This window comes from Protopterus annectens, chromosome 8.part0 (genome assembly GCF_019279795.1).
Source record: "Protopterus annectens isolate FY-2018-M chromosome 8.part0, PAN1.0, whole genome shotgun sequence".
NCBI classification, from domain to species: domain Eukaryota; kingdom Metazoa; phylum Chordata; order Ceratodontiformes; family Protopteridae; genus Protopterus; species Protopterus annectens.
In genome coordinates, this window is record NC_056741.1 from 659085074 (window position 1) to 659109821 (window position 24748).

Genomic DNA, 24748 nt, shown 5'->3' on the forward strand with positions numbered 1-24748 from the left:
CAGTTTACGTAGTGCTCAGCTGAACTCATGTGTTTGCATGGTGCTAACAAAGCACCACATTTTTAAAAATGGCCCAATTGTGGTAAAGGGTGGGAAAACAGCCTTATTTAAGTGCAACAGGTGGAATATAGCCCTAACTTGTTGGAGGTTGAACATGGTGGGAACTATGGCAGGAGTTGGAGTGGGTAGGCACTTCCAGGTGCAGTGTTGGGGCATTCTGGATTCCAGGGTCATGGTTGGACTCCTCATTAAATACCATGACATCTGGCTGCTGCAGGGCTAGTAACAGGGATTGAAGTACAAGTCAGAGGCCTGGGACTGGCTGGCACATGATCTCACCAGTGCAACTGGTATCCCCCACACAGGTGAGCAGGTGCATCATCATTATGATGACCTGAAGCATTGTAATGGGGATCTCTTGGCCACCTGGGGCCAATATGCATGAGACAGGAATGTCCCACAAGTTTGTAAGTTTTGTTATCATTGTTTCTTCAAAACCTACTCTGAATGTGTGATAGACAGGTATGCATAATGGTGTGTTTCTCTCCACACAGCTGACGAGAAGAGAGCTCACAACTTAGGGGCCCATTATGTTTGCCTGGCCAGGTTGTGCCGTGACTGTGGTGAGTATAGATGTAACTTGCAATCTATAGTCATAGAAACAAGAAGGAGCAAATTAGTAACTGCCACTAGTTATAGGCAGTTTTGATTGTACTGTAATGAATGTGGTCATAGACCTGGAGTGGAATAAGTGAGTAATGCCAGTCAATAAAGATGAAAGGATGAAACCTGATAAAGTTAAGGAAATAAAAAGTTTCTACTGCATTAATGAAGTTAAGGAAATAAAGCTTCTACTGCATTAGTAATGTTAAGGGAATGAAGTTTCAACTGCATTAATAATGTGAAGGAAATAAAGATGTCTACTGCAGTAATAATAGTAAGGAATAAAGTTTCTACTGCATTAATAATGTGAAGGAAATATATGTTTCTACTGGATTACGTGTAGAATTACAGCTGTACTGCAATGCCTGCATTATATGAACTGCTCTTGAATAAAGAGTGGAAATATATAGTGATCACTGCATGAAGTCACCCCTAATAAAGCTGTGTTGTGCAATATGTGTGTATTTTGGGATGTTGGTCATGAAATAGAGTATTACATCTGCTGTGATGTACAAACACAAACAATACCAATAAGTGGGTGAAGGTTAGCTAATAAAAAGTGTTCTGCTAAACTGTAGATGTGGAGCTGTACTACAAGATATAATGCATTATAATATTTGTTCTGCACTAAGATCTGCAGAAATAATAAGAATGCCCTGGGTATATTGTGTATGTCAGGATTGTCTTGTGCTAACCATTGGATTTCAGCTATATGCATTCCTGCTCTTAGGTACACTGCTGTAGGCAAGTATGAAACTGTAATAGATGTAGACTACAAAGATACCATCTGCAACAGTATATGGGTCAGATAGCCAACCCAGCACTCCAATATGGTTTGTGCACATCACAGATATTCCCACCCACTAGGGATTTATTGCCTATACCTGCATTCCATGTATTAATCCACAGCTCACCTACAACCTCTGTCACACAGGGATCTCATCCATGCATGTTCAAGTGTCACTGCAGTCTTGTATAACACTCTACCTTTATTACCGGGTAATATTTTGTTACCAGGTAAGCTCTAGGCACATATCATTCAACCAATATGCAGCAGTGGCTAAGGAGGTCAGTTTGATAAATGATAGGTGTGATGTACATTTTGTCACACACAGACTGGGGTTCGAATCCAGTGACAAGTACTACTAAATATTATAGAACCAGTTATGTATTGATAACAGATGTTTTCCCTACAGGAATTACATGTAAATAAAAGGCTGCAGTAGCCATTATAATAGGTTAATAATTTCTGTATTCAGATGTATCAGAGTGTTAACAGGATTGCTCAGCAATGTGATAAGAGGTCAGAAAATAAAGGCATCAAGTACAATATTAATAAAAGTTAATGCAATAAATAAAATTTATAATCATGGCATGACTTTATGCCTGTTGTGTCTCTGAATGTCTGCTGATAGTCTAATCCCATGTCTGCCAAGGAGGGTATGATAGTTGTAAACTCTCTGTACTGTGCATGATACATTTGTTTTAAGTATCATGCTGTCACGGAATGTGATCACTGTTGCCTAATCCCTCGGTCACAGATCTATCATGAGTTATGTGAATAATACAGTCATACTACATCAGTCCACAGTACACCTTGGTAGTCATATATGTTCCCCTGATATGTAATAGTCTCCTGCAGTGTTGTATCTGTAGGTGTTACAGCTTGGCCCATACTATCCCATGCGGATAGCTTGAGAGGTATGTACATGCAACAGAAGTTATAGGGCACTCATGCACATAACGTAAGGGCAGACCTGTAGAGTATATAAGAGTACTGTTGCAAATATAGCCTCTACCAGTATTAATGGCCTGTTTTTCTCTCTCTCCCCCACCCCTTTTCTCCATTATTCTTTATTATTGTTATACATCAGTTATGGTTTACTGCTAACATCTGTTGTTCCAAAACGTTATTTTGGCCCTTGTGTTTTATCACTATGTATTACAATGGTTGCATACTAACATACTTTGTTGAATTAGCTATGTTGTTGGCCTTATGCTGTAACTGTTACTGGCATGATGCTACTATACTGACTGTTATTTCACTTATAGTTGTATTCCATATTCTATGCAATGTGATGTTACTGGATTATTTGTAACTTTTTGGCATGCTGTTATAACTAACGAAATGTTCTATGCATTACTAACCTTTACACTTTGAAATACCCTTATACCATCACTTGACTGGGTAGGTCAGTTCCTGGCGATCCACCTACCCTATCACAGCCGGCTGTGGCACTGGGTTCCAGCATGTCTGGGACCCAACCTGCTGCTGCCCCCTCTGTTAGCCCTGCACCACCTATGGGTGGAACTGCCTCAGGGGACAGGGCCTGTCACCCCCCCTTGAGAGTGGGTGTAGTGCAGGGGCTGTCACCCAGCAACAGCTACCATGGATGGTGCACAGGATCATGCACCATGGCTATGAGGATCACCTGTGCCAGATTGAGGGCAGACTGGCCAACATGGAGGGTCAAGGTGGCCCCGGTGCCCAGCCTCCAGCACACCCACTTTCAGGGCAGTTAAGGAGCAGTGTTGACTGCCCATGGCTGGGGAGCTCAGTCTCACTGCTGCCGTTTGGGGACACATGGCTCTCTGAATCCATAAAACCCTTCCCATCCAATGTGTTTACCCCCATGTGTCACACACTGCCCCTGTATGCTGTCTTGTCTGTCTTGACTGTTTTTAAATGCTACTTCTCCTACCCAACTTACCTCACCACATGCACCTATTTCCCTTCCCCAACATTCCACTCTCTCCTGAAATAAAATGGACATCTGTCCCACAAAAGAAAATTGCTCCATACATAGCTCTCCATTTTGCACCTGTGTCCATTGGATAAAATTTTATCATTACATAAATCAGTCAGTACATTTATGTTGCCCTCAGAGTCTCCAAATTCCAAATTGTCTACAACCTGCACAGCTGCTGCTGTAGAAGAAATGGAGAGCTATGATCTTTTCCTCATCCTGCACATCCCTACCTGCCTTTCAGTGTGTTTTCCTCCCCTGTTTGCCTCCATTTTAGGACTTTCCTATTACCCCTTTTTTCATTGCCAGATCACAGAGCATCATGCAAACTCACTTAAAACTGCTTAGCCAAGTCTCGAACCTGGGATACTGTCAACTACAGCTTAGTGCATTAGCCCACTAGGCTACTCAGCTCTGAAGTAACACGTTTCCATAAACATATCCTGATTGCCAGTGACACACTGCTTGTATATATAATGGGAAAATTGGTGGTATACTTGGGACTGTGATGCAGACACCAAACCAGTACACAGCTAAATAAACAATGATGTATGTATGTGAGCCCTGGGATAGCAGTTATAGCTGTCAACTGCACAGATTGTTGCAGAATCTCTACAGTTGTTCAAGCTACTTTTTTGCACAGTTGTCACAAAACCTTTTCTGTGCACTAAAGTACTGACGAGTCAGTGCAAAGTGAGGTTAGAAAATCATGACGGGCAGTTCACTGTCACATATCATACCCATCCAAACACACATGCTAATGTGGATCCTGTGCAACAGACTGTATGCATACACATATATCTTGCAAATACAGATGTTGCATTATTGACTCAGTAGCTCAGTCTTTAAATCCCTAGCATGTTGTACATTTTGTCACCCACAGTCCTGGGTTCAAATCCAGTGTGTTGCACTTCAATTACACCCTTGTGAATACAAGAAATAATTACTGAGTCCTGCAATTTTAACCAAAACAGGTTATTGCTACTGCATTCACTACTACCCATCTTAGCATGTCAATGGCCTGTAGGTAGGGATACACTGCACAAATATGTCTAGGCTACCTATATGCCACCTAACACTCTCTGAGTGGCACTGTTACATAACATATGTACCTTAAGGACATGCCTCACTTGGACTGTTATGGGTACCCTCAACCTGGCTCTGCTGTAATGACAGAGCTGACACTGCTCTCTTAGTGACACATACAGCTTGCTGTCATACAATGTTTTCATACTCCCCAGTATAAGTCCTGTGCAAAAAGCAGCAGCTGCCGCCTACAACATATGCAGCAGTATGTTCAGCTATCTGCTACAGACCTACCAAAACTCACAACCCCCGAGAATGAGGGATCCATACTACACCCATACATTAAGGGGGGGGCAGAGGTCAAGCAACAGGGACATGTGTCACAGTCTGCCCCTACAAACATACACAACTGATAGGCCAGCATGTCCTGAAGCAGCATGCATATTCTGATAGGTATGACATATGGCAATCAATCACATCTGTCTTTCCCCTTACTGACCTCAACGCACATTGTTTAACACTAAACTGCCATATAATCAGAAGGTCATTTGACAGTGGCCAAACATAACATGAAAAACAGTGGACATACCACATAAATCCCAACAGTGGACAATATTTGTACCTAGACTCTGCAATGCTGTAGTCTCCACACTTCAGTAATATCTGTCTCAAAGCCTAGGAAAGAGGCCGAGGCCTACATGAAGGCCTTAAATATTGCACTGCTGTGCCATGTCTTCAGCTAATGAAATTGCAACCCAGCTGTTCTGGATTCAATTAGCAAGTCTGAGCCACTGATTGGTGCACAGGCAATCACCTGTTATTGAACATTACCTACAAAAGGTAAGCAGCTGCCTATGGTAAACAGGTCTGTACCTTGCTTTACCAAGCCAGACTGCAATTTCTGAATCAGTTTTCTTCAGAATTTCTGCACAAAAGTATTACACACTCTACCAGGTATGTAATACAAGTCCACATCTAATGGTACACAAATGGAAGGATGCAGTTATGGGGAATAGGGATTACAACAATAGACCTCTAGGACATCTCTGGAAGTGACATGTTGCTGATAGTCTGCTGTCCAAAAGCTACAGTCATGCCTTTCAACTCTGCCTGCTGTGACTTAGGTCACAGCTGTGGCCCTCTCATTCCCTCCTACAATGGCCAGCTCCTGTACGAATGTCACTGGATTGTGTGTTAGACATAGTAACAGTGAGTAATGGTGGACACAGATGGCATATCACATGATGTACTGCCATTCAGCTCCTGTCAGAGTGTGAATGTCACACAGGAATAGCTCAGACACTGTACCAATGTCCCTGACTGCCCTGATGTACACTGACTGGGTCACTGTGTTGTCAATATTCATAACTCATCACTTGACAGCTATGCCTACCATACCTGGCAACCCCGTACAGCAGGATTGCAGGTTGTAGCCATTAGTAGTCAGGGGGGGGCAGGCCCAACCTCAGTGACAGAGTGTACATAATGATCATACATCATAAAGGTATGAATACAGTAACAGATATTAATGTAGTATAAATTGTTTTTTGAGGGTTCTGGTGTCTGACAGTCAAATTCGCCACAGTCTAAGAACTACCAACAATTATTGTCCAACTGTTTGCCAGACATCCACATTTCTGCATTTCTGGCAAAGGGACCACATATATCAGGCATATGTACACATTCTGCATCCATCTGTGTACTGCAGAAGTAAGGCACCTATAGGGAAGAGGCCCTAACACACATTTGCATTGCTGTCTATCATTGTGGCACATGACTGTTTTGGACTATCCCCATATACTTGTAATAACACACACCTATTTGTCAAACAGTGGCTGTCTGACATGGTAGTGGGATGTCAGCCATAGGGAACACAACACAATAGGTGGCATTGATGGGAGTGTAGACATTCAGCACACTCCATCACATCACACATGGACATAACTGGTACTGCTACTATGTTGTTGATAGCCACATACAGACTGTGGTGATAGATGGTGGGGTATGATGTGGGGAGGTAGCAGTGTATAGTGCGGCCAGTGTAGATGTGCAGGGTATGTACATAGTGGAAAGCAATGTATGTGGTCCTGTGATGTTTTCCCCTATTCTTGTCTTTCAGAAAGGATGTATAAATGGAGGCACCTGCCATTTACAGCTGCAGAAAATTATGTGATCCTGGATCGCCTACAACTGCGTCACATCATTCTGCTTTCCAAGACTCACCACAATCATGAGCAATGATCTGCAATGTGGGCTGACCTTGTCACAGCAGTGAATTGCAAAGGGCTACAGGACAGAACCTATGAGCAGGTCAGTAAATGATGCATGGCAAAGGGCTGTTGCTGTGGCCAGGGACCATGCTGCCACTGGTGGGAGGCCTGCAGCAGTAGAACCACTCTCAGCCACAGAGGAATTCCTGGTGAACCTGGGATCAACCACCAGCTCCCAAGCATCCATCACCCCATGCATTGTGGAGGTAGGTGCCACAGCCTCCACAACAGAGGAGCTTCCAGGTAAGTCTCCTGTGTGCATCACTGTAATACTGTATCAGTCATTGCAGCAGCCTCTGCATACCAGTACATGGATGTCAGGTCAATCTGCATTGGGAGGGTTGTTTGTAACAGACACCTGTGCAGACATAATCAGAATATCAGCAATGTAGGCAGTATCACAGTACCTACTGTACATGTAGCTATATGCACATATTATCCTGTAACAATGTCACATTTGTTATTGCTGAAATTATCTCTCCCTCACCTTTCCATAGGTATGTCAGGAGTGGCTGGAGTCCAATGTCCTGTACCCAGTGAGTGTGATAATGATTTTGTATAGCTCATATATACCCAAACAATGTTAAGAGCTGTCATTTTGCTGTATAAATAACTGATATGCTTAGCCAGAGTGCACTAGTTGTATGTGCAATCTCAGAGTGGTTAACTGCAATACATTGTGTCAGTAATCACAGTAGTGTATGTGTAGGATCTGTAACATATTTGCACTTATTTTTGTGAAGGTCCATGCAGTCTGCTATGCAGGGGCAATAGTATGCTGAAGACAGGTGCACTGTGTTTTAGGTGTAGGTCTATCACATACACTGGCATATCACTAATCTCACAGGTGTATAGTAGTAGCAAGATTAACTGGACATAGCTGCAGTGCAAGTGGTTTACTTGGCCTGTTTTGTGTGTGCATGTTGTAGTCTGCATGTGTGTTGTGCAAGGGATCAGAAATAAGATGTGATATGTGTACTGCAGTTGTGGCACCTCACCTGTTTGTGTGTGTGTGGCTCAACGTACATAATAGTTGTAGGTAGTAATGTACTTATTTTGTCTTTCTCCTCACAGGTGACCATGTGGTTTGGAGTTTTCCCTCTCAAAACCTGATGTCAGTGTCTCATCAGACTCTGATGATGATGGTAGCCATAGTGAGGCACAGGTGGGAATGTTGGGGGCTGAATCTGTCCCATGGGTTGACATCCCACTTCCTCCCTGGTTATCCTCACACACATTCAGTGTGCCCACACATAACCAGTCCCTTGCAGCCACAGATGTCAGACAGAGTGTGGCGGTATCAAACAGGAGAGTGTGGTGACAATGGCAACAATGAGTATAGACACTGGCCATAGCCAGAGAACTGGTGAAGTCCCACACAGGCAGATTGACAGGGGTGCTCAAAGGAGGACTGCTACCCATTCACCACCTGTCACAGGTGTCACATCATGAATAACTCAACATATGTTAAAGTCCATTATGGACGCACAGGCTCCCTTCACCACATTGGTGACTCCATGCATCATTTCACTGAAGTAGTGAACAGACCGTGGGGTGAGACATTGTCAATTCTTGACTGCACATTGTCTGTGCTAGAACATGTGGTGGGAGAAGGGAGTCAGACACATGGGTGTAGGACAGCAACAACATCCGCTGTGAGTCTATGTGGCCATGCACTCTTATGTTCCCATAGTGGCAGTACCTTCATCACTACAGATGGGAGGTTACTGTCCACACCACGATGTGGCAGGCCATGGGCATATGGTCCTGGGTGGTCATGTGAGGGATACGGGCCCAGCAGGCACCAGTCAACTTCAGTGACTAGTACAGCATTTGACCCTGGGCATGGTGGTTTCAGTGCCACTTCTGGCAGAGACAGTTCCCATGTTCATGGCTGGAGATGGTAAACTGTCCAGTCTGCCATATACGATCCACAGCTGTCCAATATACTCACATGTAGGGCTAGCACATGGCTTGAATGTGTACGCTCACACACTCATACATCTCTGTCACATGCAGGTCACCAACAGATACACATGGCAATTCTCCATGGCTCAGCTGACAAGCACCCCTTCCTGACTGCCACACAACTGTTTGATGCAGTCTAGACCTCTGGCACCTCCATACCACACCCTGTGGATGTGATGATACCTGTACCACATCCCTGCCATCCATAACATCCATGCAGAGACAAGCAAATATGTGCCTGATGCACAGAGTGTCTATAGTACAGTCCATGATATGTTGCAGTGCAGTTGTGATATGCCATGACTGATGCTGTATGATGGGGTGCATCATGAGCACACATCAAAGTGTTTGTACCATTGCTGCATGATGTTAGATTGGCAGTGTTGTTGCAGACTGACAGGTGTCTCTCAAAACTTTGTATGTTTCTGTCCCAGAGGTCTGAGTGGTTACACTGTGGAGACTTGCTGGCAGTACAGCAGCTCAGGATGGCATGGTTGCAAAGAAGAAATATGACATCACCAAGGAACACCTGTATATGGGCATGGTTACCTAGGTGCGTATGTGTAGAACAGTGTGTCAGGGGCAATGGGGGCAGACAGCATAATCCTGTATGCATACCCTGTGACAATGCATCCTGTCTTTGCTACATGTCACCTGTGTGTTCCCTATCTACAAATGTAGGTGGTGGCAATTAGCATTTATGCATAGTTAGATGTGGGCTATTTTACGGCCAGTAGCTACTCACATGACCTTAAAATGTATAAACAATGCGCACAGATAGGCAAAACAAACACACTTCTGCAAGGGGGCAAACTTACATGCAGACACACTTGCCCTTTATGAGATTATAACCTCTACATATCTAGTAGTATATACTACAATACTACATACTTATCACATACGCCATGAAGCTTATGTGTGCATAGACTGTCTGCCAGTGCTGTTAACGTGGATGACATCAGCAGGCCCTGTAAAGGAGTACAACGGAGGGGTTGACAGCACCTGAAAATGTATAACCATTAGACACAGATAGGCAGAACCGACACACTGGTACATGTTGGTATATTCACACATAGCCACACAGTTGCCCTTTATGAGATTAGAACCTCTACTTATCTAGTAGGTTATACCATTGTACTACATACTTATCACCTGTACCACAGAGCTGATATGTTTTGATAGTGTCTGTCACTGCATCTAAGGTGGATGACATCAGCGGCTGCTGACAGGGAGGCCACTGTTGTGGATGACGCTAGTCAGACAGCCATAAAATGATTGACCATTGCACAGACATAGGCTTGATAAGGATGTCTGCACTGCTGTATGGGAAATATGTACATATACACACACAAGGTGGATGATGTGAGATTAGAATCCATGCCTAACTATGAGTACACACTGCAGCTCACAGTACTACTTGCCTACATCACCAGTTACATTTGGTGTACAATTGGCTGCAGCACTACATCACTCTACACCTTTATGAGGCTAAATATATGCATATATATATATATATATATATATATATATATATATATATATATATATATAAAACTATATAAATACATGCACACACACACAAACACACACGCATATATATATATATATATATATATATATATATATATATATATATATATATATGTATATATATGTCCCACATACTAAAATACTAATAGATAGGGGTAGTCATGTCTAAGGGAGATAGGGAGAGATAGATACATATACATACCTGTCTGTATGCAAAGTGATATACTCACATCTCAGTTCTTTAGGCTTATGAGCCATCAGACATGGGCATACTTCATCCCAGAATTTTGTGTGCTACAGCCAATTGGTTGCTGCACCAGATTCAACAGTCCAGCACCTCTCTGATATTATGTCCAAGGTATTCCCTGGCTGTATGCTGCACATAATATCTGAGTCATACCTAAGGTGTGTACAGATTGTAATTGACTGTACAGGGTTTTTCATCATATGTCTGGTATGTTTACATAGCACTGTGCTTTTCTGGTACATCAGTGGCAAATCATTATAGATTGATGTTAGGACATGATGACAGACAGATGATTTACTAACTCCATCCACAGCAGGGAACCCATGTTACTGGATGACCTGTTATTCTCTGCACTGTCTACATTTGTGTTACCACTAGTTGATCCTTCTCCTTATATGTGGGCCTAAGTCCCACTCCTGCTCATGGCTTGATTCATATTTCCTACTCTAAGTAGTTGTAGGTATGCTGTGACTGGGGTACATGCTGTAATACCTCACACAGGGTTACAGACTTCTCACCTCTTACTTTACGTTTTGCAAGATGTCCAGCATTCTGCCATATATGTCTCCTCTGCTCCTCAGACAGTTGTGTTGTTTTGGTAATATACAACTACATGCTGCTGACTGACTTGTTGTAGGTAATGACAAAGTTACATGATGGCTTGTACATCCTGCTGCTAATCTGACTTGTTACAACCTGCTGTTATAACCATCTTCTAGGTTACTCAGTGCATGTGTAATGTCCATAGCTGTGGTCCCCTGTCCATTCCATTATCTCTGACATTGTCCAGCTTTCTTGCAGTAACAAATAGTGACATATGTTATTAGTCTGTGGGACTCCTACCTTAGTAGTACCTCACATGTAAAATTGCAGGTGCACCCAGCTTTGAACCATGAACACCATCAACTATGCTAATGTACTTAGACCACTAAGCCACACCAGCCACCAGAAAGTGAAGTTTAATTCCTGACACTATCAACAGCAGACAGACATAACTCTGACCCCTGAACATTAAGGAAATTGGACATGTCACCAGGTTATTTGGGACAGTCATGGGAGTGTGTGGTCTGCTGCTATGACCTTGCTAACATACTGTTTCTGCAGTTGTATGGGAACACAGGTGTGTTGGAGGTAGGGGACTCTAGCATTGCCAGTCATGCATCTGTCTTATATGACTTACTCTTTGGCATTTTCATCACACAGTAAAGTGGGTTTTCCTGCCTTTTGGCCTACTGCATATTATGGGGCAGCCAGTATTAGACAGAGAGTACCATCTGTCCCACATAGTTGTTAGTTTTCTGAAGGTAGTCCAGTAGCCCACTCTATTCACTTGCATACATGCAGCAGGTCCATACATATGCTACCATAGTCTAGTACTTTATACATTTGTTGTAAAGAAGAGTGACTTGCCTTGTGACTGCACCAATTGAGATAGTGCTTCAGGGCTGACTCTGATGTACACAGTATACAGTCAATACATGGTAAGGTACAGATTGTGTGGTGTGGCTGGCATCCTTTTTACTATGTGTGTGAGTCAGAGTGAGATGTCAGTTCCTAGGACCCTAGGTTGTCAGTGCATTTGCTATGTATTGCCTCTTTGCCAGGGCCAGGGCATACTGGGTATGCCTGCATTTGCATATGGGAACAGGCTCATGGTGTTCCTCTTCCAAGTACCCCTGTGGCTGTGGGGTCCTTGGCACTGGTGGGGGGCTGTGTGCCCTTTCCCTGTGAAGATCCTGCTGCAGCTGTTTCTGCAGGATCATATTGTGTAACATGGTACATACTGTGAACATTTGTGCACATGTGGCTGGAGAGTACTGCAGGGCTCCACGAGATATATCGCGGCAGAGGAACTGTGACTTGAGTACCCAAAACACATGCTCAGTGATGTTCCTAATTTGTGCGTGTGCCTCATTATGGTGTTCTTTGGTAGGTGCATGTGCATTTCTGATGGGTGGCATAATCCATGGTTCCAGTGTGTAACCCGAATCCCCAAGTACATGGCCATATGGGATGCCCCCCCTGGCAAACAGCTGGTACAGCTGTGATGCATACCAGGTATGGGAATCATAATAACTGCCATGGATGCCAGCATACACACTCATGATAATGCGCTGGGCATTGAATATGGTCTGGCAGTTGATAGAGTGATACCCCTTGCGGTTGCCATAGACTCTACCCACCTCACCAGGTGGTGCTTTGATATGAACATGAGTGCAGGTTATGGTACCCAGCACCGCAGTGTAGTGTGCTACATGGTGGAGGAGATGCATACTGCTGTCCCTTTCCTTAGGGGTGCAACATAAATAAATGTGCTCACTGGCATGTGTTTGCATGGAAGCCAGGAACTGATGGAGTATCCTGGATGCAGGTGCCTGTGAGACCTCAATCATGTCCCCAGTTGGTCTTTGAAAAGTACCTGTAGCTAGTATTCTAAGGGCTATACATACCTTTGTTTCTACTGGGATGGGTTCCCCTCTGCTGGATCTGGGTCTGAGTTGAGGGTGGCAAAGCTCGGTGAGCTCTTGTAGTATGTCCCTGTCCACCCTGTAGCACTCTACAGTTTCCAACTCATTTAGCTCCTGGATGATTACCCTGGGCCTGAACACTGTTCTCCTTCGCAGTCTAGTCCTATTGTCAGCATCAGCATCAGCACAGCTCTCAGTCCTCTAACACATACAGATGTAGCAGAGCAGCAGCAGCCCCTAGCATTCTGTCAGTTAAAATTCCCAAGTCTGAACTCCAATGGTGCAGAATATGGGTGATAATTCAGATTGTAGGGTGTATGCATACTTTATAGTGGTGTGCTGCAGATGCAGCCTATGTGATTGGCTATGATACATTCCACTTGCCAGGTATATCATTGAGGGATTTGAATGGCTTGGTGTTTGTGGAACAGGGCTTATCAGTCATTTATACATGACTGTCTTTCCCAGGCTATTTCCTTTTTTTTTAAATGCCTTCCCTGCTAAGCACTGCAGCATGGCATGCAAACATGCATCGCAACTATAAGCACTGTCAGCAGTCTGGACACACCCTTGTGCACGGGCACACTCCGCATAGTTTAAACCAGCTAAACATGTGCCTGTCAGCTAAACAAAGCTTAGCAGCAGTAGACTCCACCCCCATTTAGCTGAGTGGTGCACCACGCAAACGGGTGCGCCGCTGAGCTCCAATCCACATAAACATATTATGACACACACCCTTTTCATGTCAGCTACCTATTCTACTGACATCAACATGCTTCTAGGGCTACACAGGTTTTATCTGTAGACACAGTGGCCCCATTCTTGCTATTCAGTAAGCCCAGCTTATTTGTATACAGATCCTTGGACATAACCTGGATACTTCACTATTACAGGGCCTGCCTCCTTAGCAACCACTGACATCTACCATTGTACATACTGCATGCAGGGCAGCATAATGCATTATTCTCACATATGTCTTATTTTCAGTTTTTAAACATTTTAATATATTTTTTGTGTAACAGCATGTTTGCACGTTGCTGCATGCCACACAAATGTAATATGGGTATTAAAAAACATGTATCATTTTATATTATTTTGCATTAGTTTTTGGACATATCTGTGCCTACTATGACATTGCTGAACTTCTAGTTGGGCTTTTACAGCCCATTCAATTTTTACATTTCTGCACACGGTTATTTTCTATGTCTACTTCTGACATGAACATGGGTTCTGCACAGATACCAACCTGCTTCCTGGATCACAAAACATCCTAATTTGCATGGCTTTCACCTGCTTATGAGGTGATTTGCATGCCATGGACACTTCCGTGTCCGCATGCTCATGCACGTTCCTCAGCCCTGTTTACTGGATTGCATGGCAGCTGGTTTCAGTGTTAGATCCATGCCACTATGCTTACATGGAAAATCCATCTGTGTAGGCTTTATTGAATTCCCCCCATGGATTAAAATACTAGTACATTTTGAAGTACTCCAGCATGGCAGAAGCAGTCATAATGCTGAAAAATGTAAGATCACAATTCTATAAACATATGGAAAACCTTACATAAAACATTAATGGCCTACACTCATTAAGATGCTTTCTTGCTTGCATACCTTCTTACTGTTAGTGCTATGAAACTTATAAGTGGTATTGTCTTGCAAAAAATATATAACTATAAGCTTACCTGCTAGATTTATCCAAGTTCACTCATCTAATGTGGTTTATAGCTACTTAAACTCTGTTAGCGACCTGCACTATGTTATGCATACTAAAGAACTTGCTCCACTCAAGAACACTGTATTCTAGAAACACCACATTAACATAAATCAAAAGCCCTGGAGACTCAAACTATATATCTACATAGCAAATTGTCCAGTGCAAGTCTGTATAAGAAAACAATGGAGTAAACCTTCTCTTAAGCAATATGGGCACACTTTCATGCAGGGTTCCTCTTTTTTTTCGAATGATTGAGTTTTCACAAACTTGAACTTCGTATGGTTGAGACCATATGTTTGACTTTCCAGAAAACTCAAAGCATTTGTATAGAGAATGTTGTATAGTGGGGACTGAGGAATTTAGTCTTTTCCCCATGTAATGTGATCTCAGAGTTGGTATATATAATTTGCATGGGATGTCAGGGTGCAGGGGGGGTTGCCCCCACTACAAAAATGCAGATTTTTGTTTCTTTGTTTCATTTGAGTTTTAAAGATAAAAACAAAAAAATGAAAGAATCCGGTAGTTGTTAAAACTAACTGTAAACTAAAAAAAAAAAAAATAAAACAGTAGGCAGATCCCCCAGAACCCATGTACTTTAATACAACCAATAATAAAAAAATAATAAAAAAAACAAGAATACACTCCTTAAAAAGGTTAAGCACTTTCATCTTATAAATGTTTGTAAGACATCATCAGAACCTTTTAAAACCACAAAGGAAGACTTTAAATAGCTCTGAATGTAAGAGACACACTTCCAAGAACAGCCAACCAAAGGCCGGTGAAAAATCATGTCACTCAAACCCTGCAAATTGTAAAAGGGGGTAACATTAAGGCACAATGAAAAATAATCAAAACGATAAAAAATAATAAAAAAAGTTTTTATACATCTATCAGTTAAACATTATTTAGAACTTGTTAGCTCTCCTTTTCAATTCGCTAAAAATGGATCTTAGTTGCCACATCATCTCACGTTACAGTAGAAGATTCCTCCAATCACCAGAGTATGCAGTGGCTGAGACTTGTTCAAGGACAAGGAACATGAACTTAACAAACCCTTTACATGTCAAAGAGTGTCTGGCAAGGGCACATTTATTGTCTCCATGCTGTATGCTGTATAAGTGCTGATAAATCCTATTGTTTAAAAAATTAATCATTTTTCCTATGTAGAAAGCTCGATACTGGGTACAAAAAGCAAGGTAAATCACCCTCTCAGAGGAACAGATGAATTTGCCACCCTTGACAAAACCAATTATTTTGTCATATAATGTTCCTGTATAGTTGCTCTCTATATATCCACACTGGTGACACCTGCCACATCTGTGAGTCACTGGAAAACACAAACTGATGCTTACATGTGGTCTTTCTAGTAGATTCTTAATATTACACATTTTCTTGTACGTAAAAGTTGGTCTCCATAAAGTTAATGATTTAGTATTATCATCACAATGAAAAATTGACCAATTTTTATGGATAATGTTCTTAACATCCAAGGTTTCAAGAAAATAATCCATAACCATGTTGTTCTGAAGTTCAAATCACCATTGTCAGGTTTGTTAGAGCCACAACTTTTAACCAAACCACATTTAATAATTGGACCAAATCTTCCTTGCCTCTCTGCCCAAATTTTGATTGCAACGGTGTCAACCATAAATACAGGATAACCACAATCAATAAACATATTTGTAAGCAAAGAAAATTCTTCCTGACACCGCATCATTAGAAGTAAGTCTGGACACACATATATATATAAACACAACCAAAGGAAAATGCCTCAACCCAGATAGACGCTTCGAAGCCACTCTTAATTAAAATGTATATAATCCAAAACGATGAGTGCAGGAGCGAAGCAGAGTCCAAAAAGCCAGAAATATATTCAAAAGACTTTAATTTTGATTAAGTAAGTACAATGCTGCAGTCAGATAAGCGCTTTCACTCAAAAATGAGCTTCATCCGATCACATAGCTGTTACCCATACTCCCTATATATACTTATATGGTAGTAGCAATTAGCCTATCAGATGCAATAATTAATTAAATCAAAATAACACAATTAAATATGCATATAGTAAAAAATCTGTATGTATGCAATAAAAACATGGGAATAAAAACATTCATATAAAACATACATATAAAACATCTGTGTTGTATTACATAAAAATGCTTAAAAGTATATATGTTACAATAAGTAGCATAAACATAAAATATGTATCTATATAGCACATGAAAAATTCATATACCCAAGCAATTCAGATGCCTGAACCCTCACGAGAACTCAAATGCCTGAACACACCCGAGAGCTGAATACATGGACCCACCAATATCTCTATGTGGTTGCCATTAAAATCTAATATTCCTCCTTTTCTTGAGAGCTGGTTTTATAGAGGCTCTCTCATTTAATCCAGAGCCCCTATCTGCTCTCAACCTAATGATCCATTTACTCTCCCTATCTTTGGTATGGTTCCTAATGTCACCTCCTCAAATGTTCGGCTTAATCGTCTCTAAAGCCCTAAATAAAAAGTGATGGTCCGTACCAACCTGGGCAACATGCTTGGCTAGAGCATTATGTAAACTGCCTTTCCTTATGTGATACATGTGCTCACGTATCCTTTCCTTAAATTGGCGGTTTGTTTTTCCAACATAAAAAGCGCTGCATACCTGGCATACTGCCAGGTATACAATATTAGTAGTATCACAAGTAGCATCTACTTGTGTATTAAATTCCATGTATGAGTCAGGATGTACAAACACAGTGTTGTTATCTATAAAATCACAATAATTACAATGCCCACAAGGTTTACTATAGGTATATTCTAATTGTCGTCCATGCTTCTTAGAGTAACACAGCATCCTTCTTAGGTTAAGTTTGTTTCTAAAAATAAATCGAGGTTTATCCCCAACCACCTTCCTAATACCCTCATCAGTACACAGGACCGACCAATGCTTACTAATAATATCCTTCAAAACAGAGCAATCAGAGGTATAAGGCAAGGAAACCCTGACCTCGGTGTTCCTATCCTGTAAATGTCCCTCTGTCATTAACCTTGGTCCAAAATATGGAGCTGCTCTACCAACTCTAAGTTCACCAATATCTGCAAGGTTATTTTCAACTTCCTGAGTACTATATCCTCGTTCTGCCAATCCTCTTTTCAAATCCATAACTTTGGTTGCAAAACCTACATCAGTAGCATTCAACCTAGAGGTTCTCATACCTTGCCCTCTAATAATGTTTTTAAAAATATGTTGTGGATGCATGCTCGTGCGCATCAACAATGTATTATGATGGCATGGTTTGCGATAGACCCCTATATTCACTAAACCACTATCCAACCTCTCGACAAACAGATCCAAAAAATCTATCCTATGTCTAGAGTAGTTCATGGTAAAAACCAAATATTCTGTTAAATGATTCATTGTGTTATGAAATTTAACAAGTCCTTCTATATCTCCTCGCCATAGGACAAAAACATCATCTACAAAACGTCGGTAGAATGCTACATGTTGTTTAAACTCATCAACTACAAAAAGGACCTCATGTTCCCATTGCGCCAAAAACATGTTCGCATAGCTATTGGCGCACGGTGTCCCCATAGCAACACCACCCTGTTGTTGATATAATTCTTCTTGAAACACAAAAATATTGTTTTCCAAAATTAATTCTATGAAATGAGCTAGCAAATCTATCTGAACTGGTGAATATGTACTGTGCTTAGATAAATAATCAGTGATATAGGCAATACCTAGATCATTTGGTAACACAGTAAATAATGACTGGATATCAAAAGTTACAAACAATAAACCATTTGTGTCAACCAACTTATTCAGACAATCATACAGATCTAACAGAAACTGTTTAGAATCCTTAAGTATTGTCAGATTACTATTAAGAATAGGGCGTAAATGTTTCTCAACATAGACTGATAAGTGTTCAGTAATCCAACCTTGTCCAAACACAACCGGCCTCATGGGTGGATTCCTCACATCTTTGTGTATCTTAGGAAAGCCCTGTATCATAGGAATCAAAGGAGTTTTAATTATAAGGTAGTCAAATAATTCCTGATCAATTACCCCTCCTTTAAACATGTCTAGCAAGGTATCGCTAACATATGAAATGATGTTATGAACTGTCACATCATTCACCTCTAGGTAAAACTTATCATGTAATAGACTACGCATCGCTGTATAATAGTGCTCTGTGTCCATAATAACTATTTGCCCTCCTTCGTCTGCTGGCTTTATAGTTATGGATTGTGTAACCTGCAATCTACGTAAACTCTCCCTTTCCAACATAGTTAGATTGCCCTTCCTTCTATAGACGTTTCCATTAAAATCTTCATATAGCTCATCTTCTGTCAATTTCAAATAGGCCTGAACAAGAGTGTGGTGCATGGGTGTAAAACAACTCAACCTTTTAAACCTCTGTGGTGCACCCGTGTTCCCCAAAGCATTATTCACACTCTCTGGAAAAATCAATTTTAGCATCACATTACGACAAAATACCCTCATGTCTATGACCATGTCTGCAAAATTACTATATCCACTAGGAATGAAGTTAAGACCTTTATTCAACAGATTGACCTCATGCTGTGTCAGTATATATCCTGAAATGTTGTAAATCAATGAGTCAAAACCAGTTGTACACTCAGAAACGTCAGAGGTTTGAACTGAGTCAACTACCCCAGTTTGTTCCTCCACATCTTTTTTATCGTCTGATGTGGCTGGAACTCTTCTGACAACTTTCGTTTTTGTCGGCCTCTGCTCGAAGACCGGCCCCTCTTCATTCCCTTGTCCTTTCATACAGGTAAAGGAAAAGGGATATCATCTCCTGAGTAACCTGTCATATTGGTCATTCTAGCATTACCTTTTGATCTAACAACACCATCATTGACAGGCATGCCTTTGTTGGATACTCTATTAATAACCTGTACTTCAGGATATAAGTTAACCTCCGAGGACTCATTATGTATAAATGTATGTTCAGTTGTTACAGCATCAGAAATTTCATCACTATCTGTGTGCATAATACTAATGACATCTTCAGTATCTACAGAATCACTACATATCCCAGTCGACGCTTTATTATGTATAACATTAGAGCTAGAATCAGCTCCATGAGATAAATCATGCATAACTACATTACCTTTCGGTATATGACTGCTCCTACCACTAATATTTCTACTTGCTGTGGGATTAGTCTTAGAAGTTACCTGGCTATTTCATTAACATCATTCCCAACATTGTTCACATCATGTCCATACTTAGGCCACGCAAAGACATGGCCCAATGAAAAGTCCTTATGGTCTCTTCTAATTTTGTTCTGCTTTTGTTGAAGGAGCTTCCGCTCCAATGCCGAAACACCATCTAGTAAACTTTCAAACAGTGGTTCAACTATCACATTTGGAAACTTAGAAAAAATGTCACTCTGCTGTTTCTTAATACTTTCAACCAATACAGTCTCTTCAGGTTCAAAAAAGTCAATAAGCAGTTCCATATACTGCTTACTCACCTCCAAATTAATACGTTGCCACTTCGCTAGCAAATCAGGGTAGTATTCTCCTTGATTCGGCATGTTGAATACGCGCAGACCTCTAGGTACTATGCGTTTCTCTAGACAGTACCTAAAATGTAAGCGTTGTGTTTGAAGTCTTTTCAAGCATCCAGAATCCTTTTCCAACTTATCTAGTGAATACTGCAGTCGCTCAAGGTCCGCGGGCGTCGCATTGTCATCATCCATACGCTCCATATTATCCAGTTGCCAGGAAGTTGCCTTCGAGCACAAAAGCTGCTGTTCAAATCTTTTACGTAAAAGAGCTACTGAGCCCAGGTCTACACCCCGGGGCTCATAATCGAGCTCTATGTCAACATCATTCTGTTTGCTCTGTTCCTTCTGTTTACTCTGCATATTATATATTATGTGTAGCTCTGCTTCCAGGTAGGCAAAAACTAATATAAAATCACAATAAAAACAACCAAAGGAAAATGCCTCAACCCAGATAGACGCTTCGAAGCCACCCAAAATTAAAATGTATATAATCCAAAACGATGAGTGCAGGAGTGAAGCAGAGTCCAAAAAGCCAGAAATATATTCAAAAGACTTTAATTTTGATTAAGTAAGTACAATGCTGCAGTCAGATAAGCGCTTTCACTCAAAAATGAGCTTCATCAGATCACATAGCTGCTACCCATACTCCCTATATATACTTATATGGCAGTAACAATTAGCCTATCAGATGCAATAATTAATTAAATCAAAATAACACAATTAAATATGCATATAGTAAAAAATCTGTATGTATGCAATAAAAACATGGGAATAAAAACATTCATATAAAACATACATATAAAACATCTGTGTTGTATTATATAAAAATACTTAAAAGTATCTATGTTACAATAAGTAGCATAAACATAAAATATGTATCTATATAGCACATGAAAAATTCATATACCCAAGCAATTCGGATGCCTGAACCCTCATGAGAACTCAAATGCCTGAACACACTCGAGAGCTGAATACATGGACCCACCAATATCTCTATGTGGTTGCCATTAAAATCTAATATTTATCCTTTTCTTGAGAGCTGGTTTTATAGAGGCTCTCTCATTTAATCCAGAGCCCCTATCTGCTCTCAACCTAATGATCCATTTACTCTCCCTATCTTCGGTATGGTTCCTAATGTCACCTCCTCGAATGTTCGGCTTAATCGTCTCTAAAGCCCTAAATAAAAAGTGATGGTCCGTACCAACCTGGGCACATTTTCTTGTACGTAAAAGTTGGTCTCCATAAAGTTAATGATTTAGTATTATCATCACAATGAAAAATTGACCAATTTTTATGGATAATGGTCTTAACATCCAAGGTTTCAAGAAAATAATCCATGACCATGTTGTTCTGAAGTTCAAATCACCATTGTCAGGTTTGTTAGAGCCACAACTTTTAACCAAACCACATTTAATAATTAGACTAAATCTTCCTTGCTTCTCTGCTCAAACTTTGATTGCAATGGTGTCAACCATAAATACAGGATAACCACAATTAATAAACATATTTGTAAGCAAAGAAAATTCTTCCTGACACCACATCATTAGAAGTAAGTCTGGACACACACACATATATATATATATATATATATATATATATATATATATTGGCTTCTCATAACCACTTTTTTCTGATGAAATGGATGAGAACTAGAAAAGTAAAGGAAAGTGTTACAAAAAGTGTGTTTTCTATAAATCCTAGTTTCCAACCCCTCATCTGGTAACCATTTAATTTGGATGTCCAAATAATTGATCTGTCTTAGACCAATGTGATGGGTAAACTTCAAAAAGCTAGTGCTGGTCTCTATTTGACACATAAAGTCAGTAAATTGGTCCCGGTCACCCTGCCATATAAATAGCAGGTCATCCAAGTAGTGGTAGTAACCAGCACAGTGTCCAAATAAAGATAGTTGGAATTAAATATCCAATTCCCACTTGAGTAATACATCATTAGCAAAGATGGGGGCACACACCACCTCCATCGCTACACCAGTAAGTTGCTTTTAATATTCCCCACAGAACACAATACAATTGTTAGTCAATACAATATCCATGAACTCGTGTATAAGGACTTCATCATTCTATGTTAAATTGCCAAACTGATAGACAATCTCCTCAAACCACCGTAAACCCTCCTCATGGGTATGACAGAAAAAAGACTCTCCCCAGGATTCAATAAGCTAATTTTTTCATGCAGGAACAGTGTAGCCGCTCCTGCATGGAATATGGCCATAGAGCTATCCAGTTAACTACTGTTTGGAAGTGCATGAGCCTGTCTACACTATTCCTGCACGGACAACACTACATAATACTAATTACCTCATCTGCTGGGGAAAACTATACAGATGAGTTGAATTAGTGATTCAGTAAGCAGGCAGGCATCTGTGCAAGAATAATGTTAGTTGCAGAAATGTATTCGGCTACTAGCCAAATACATTTCTGCAAAAATTAAAAAAGAGGCATGGCAGCTCAAATAAAAGCATGTATTATAATCTTTAGGCATGCCAACAGCCAAATATATGGTCATTGGCATGGAAAAGTGTTTAATATTTATAAAAATAAAAGTTTTTTTTTTTGGCTGATCTCGGCCGTTTAAGGATAGGGCAGCTACATGCAAACAGGATTGTGCTGAAAATAAAAAAAAAAATATGAAAATTCAATTTTAAGGGAAATCTGCATTTTGCCATTATAGTCTATGACATGCAGAATCAAAGCAATACCAGGGAACAGTGGTTGTTAAGGGGAAAGGCTCTGGGGTAGTGCAGTAACTATGGGCTAAGGTAATGGGGTATGCAAATGAGGGGAAATTTACTGAATTACAAAAATATTCTAAGTGATAAAATGCACCTAACCGTGTAGGTGCTATAACATGATTATGTAAGCAGGAGGAGCAACAGACAAGAAAAGGGGTTGTGTCATGCATGGTGTTAGCACATTGGAGCCCTATGGCCCCCAGATCAGCTTAGCTAAGCAAGGGTGTGTATCTGAGACTGGATTGACTTATTCCATGAAATGAAGACTGTGTTCATGTTCAGGAAGGGCCATTTCTTTGTGTTTACATTAGCTAAATAGGTATGCATGACACGCACCGGAGCTAAAACAAAACAAATAAATCCTGGAAATAGCAGGACTGTTTACATTTGGGCAGCGGGTTTGCGTGGCATGCCTTGGGGCTTAAAAGGGGTGGAAATGGGAAGAAAAAAAGGAAAAACAGGAAAATAGCAGAATAAAAGCAATCAAGAACAAATTACATAGCTAGCAGGTGGAATGCATCATAGTCAGCCAATCATACAGGCAGCATCTGCAGCACAACAGTATAAACTACGTAAACACCTTACAGTCTGTTTTTTCACACAAACTCTGCACCATTGATGTACACATGCAGGGGAATTTTAACTGGAAAAGTGTTAGAGGCTGCCATTGCTTAGATCCATCAGTATGTGCTAGAGGCTGGGGGCAGTGAGCAGGATAATGCTGACAACCACCACAGGCCAAGGAGGAGGAGAAGATTGCTCATACCTGGGGTAACATACCAGGGACTACATGATCTGGAGATAGTACAGCGCTACAGGGTAGACAGAGACATACTTCAGCAAATCACCATGCTATGCCAGTTTCAACTCAGACCTAATGCCTACAGATGGGAACCCATCCCAGTAGATACCAAGGTAAGTGTAGCCTTAAGAATTCTAGCTACAGGTACTTTCCAAAGACCTACTGGGGACATCATGGGAGTCTCACAGGCATCTGCATCTGGGGTACTCCATCAGCTCTTGGATGCCATGCTACCACATGCCAGTGAGCACATTTACTTCCCTAACACCCGTGAGGAGAGGACCAGCAATATGCGTCACTTCCACCATGTAGCAAAATACCTGGAGGTACTGGGTGCCATAGACTGCACGCATATCCACATCAAAGCACCCCCCCCCCCCGGTGAACAGGGTAGGGTCTACATAAACTGCAAGGGATTCTCCTCCATCAACTGCCAGGTCATTTGCTATGGCCAGGGCATTATCATGAATGTGTGTGCTGGTAGCTCTGGAAGCTATCATGACTCCCACATCTGGCATTCATCACAGCTGTACCAGGCATTTGCCAGTGGGGGGCAACATATATGGCCATCTGATGGGGGATGCTGGCTATGCATTGGCTCCGTGGATGATGACACCCATCAGAAATGCACAGACACCCATACAATAACAACATAATGAGGCACATGCACAAACCAGGGTCATTATCGAGCATGTGTTTGGGATGCTCAAGTCACAGTTCTGCTGCTTTGACATATCTGGTGGAGTCTTGCAATACTCTCCAGCCACATGTGCATACATGTTCATAGTATGTGCCATTCTATACAATATGATCCTGGGGAAACAGCTGGAGCAGGAACAGCACGGGGAAGGGCCACACAGCCCTCCACCATTGTCAAGGTCCCCACAGGCACAGAGGGACTCAGAGGAGGAGGCCCCTGAGCCTGCTTCTGTAGGCAGATTGAGGCGTACCCAGTATGTTCAGGCCTTGGCAAAGAAACAATGCATAGCACACACACTGACACTGTAGGGATTCCAGGGAC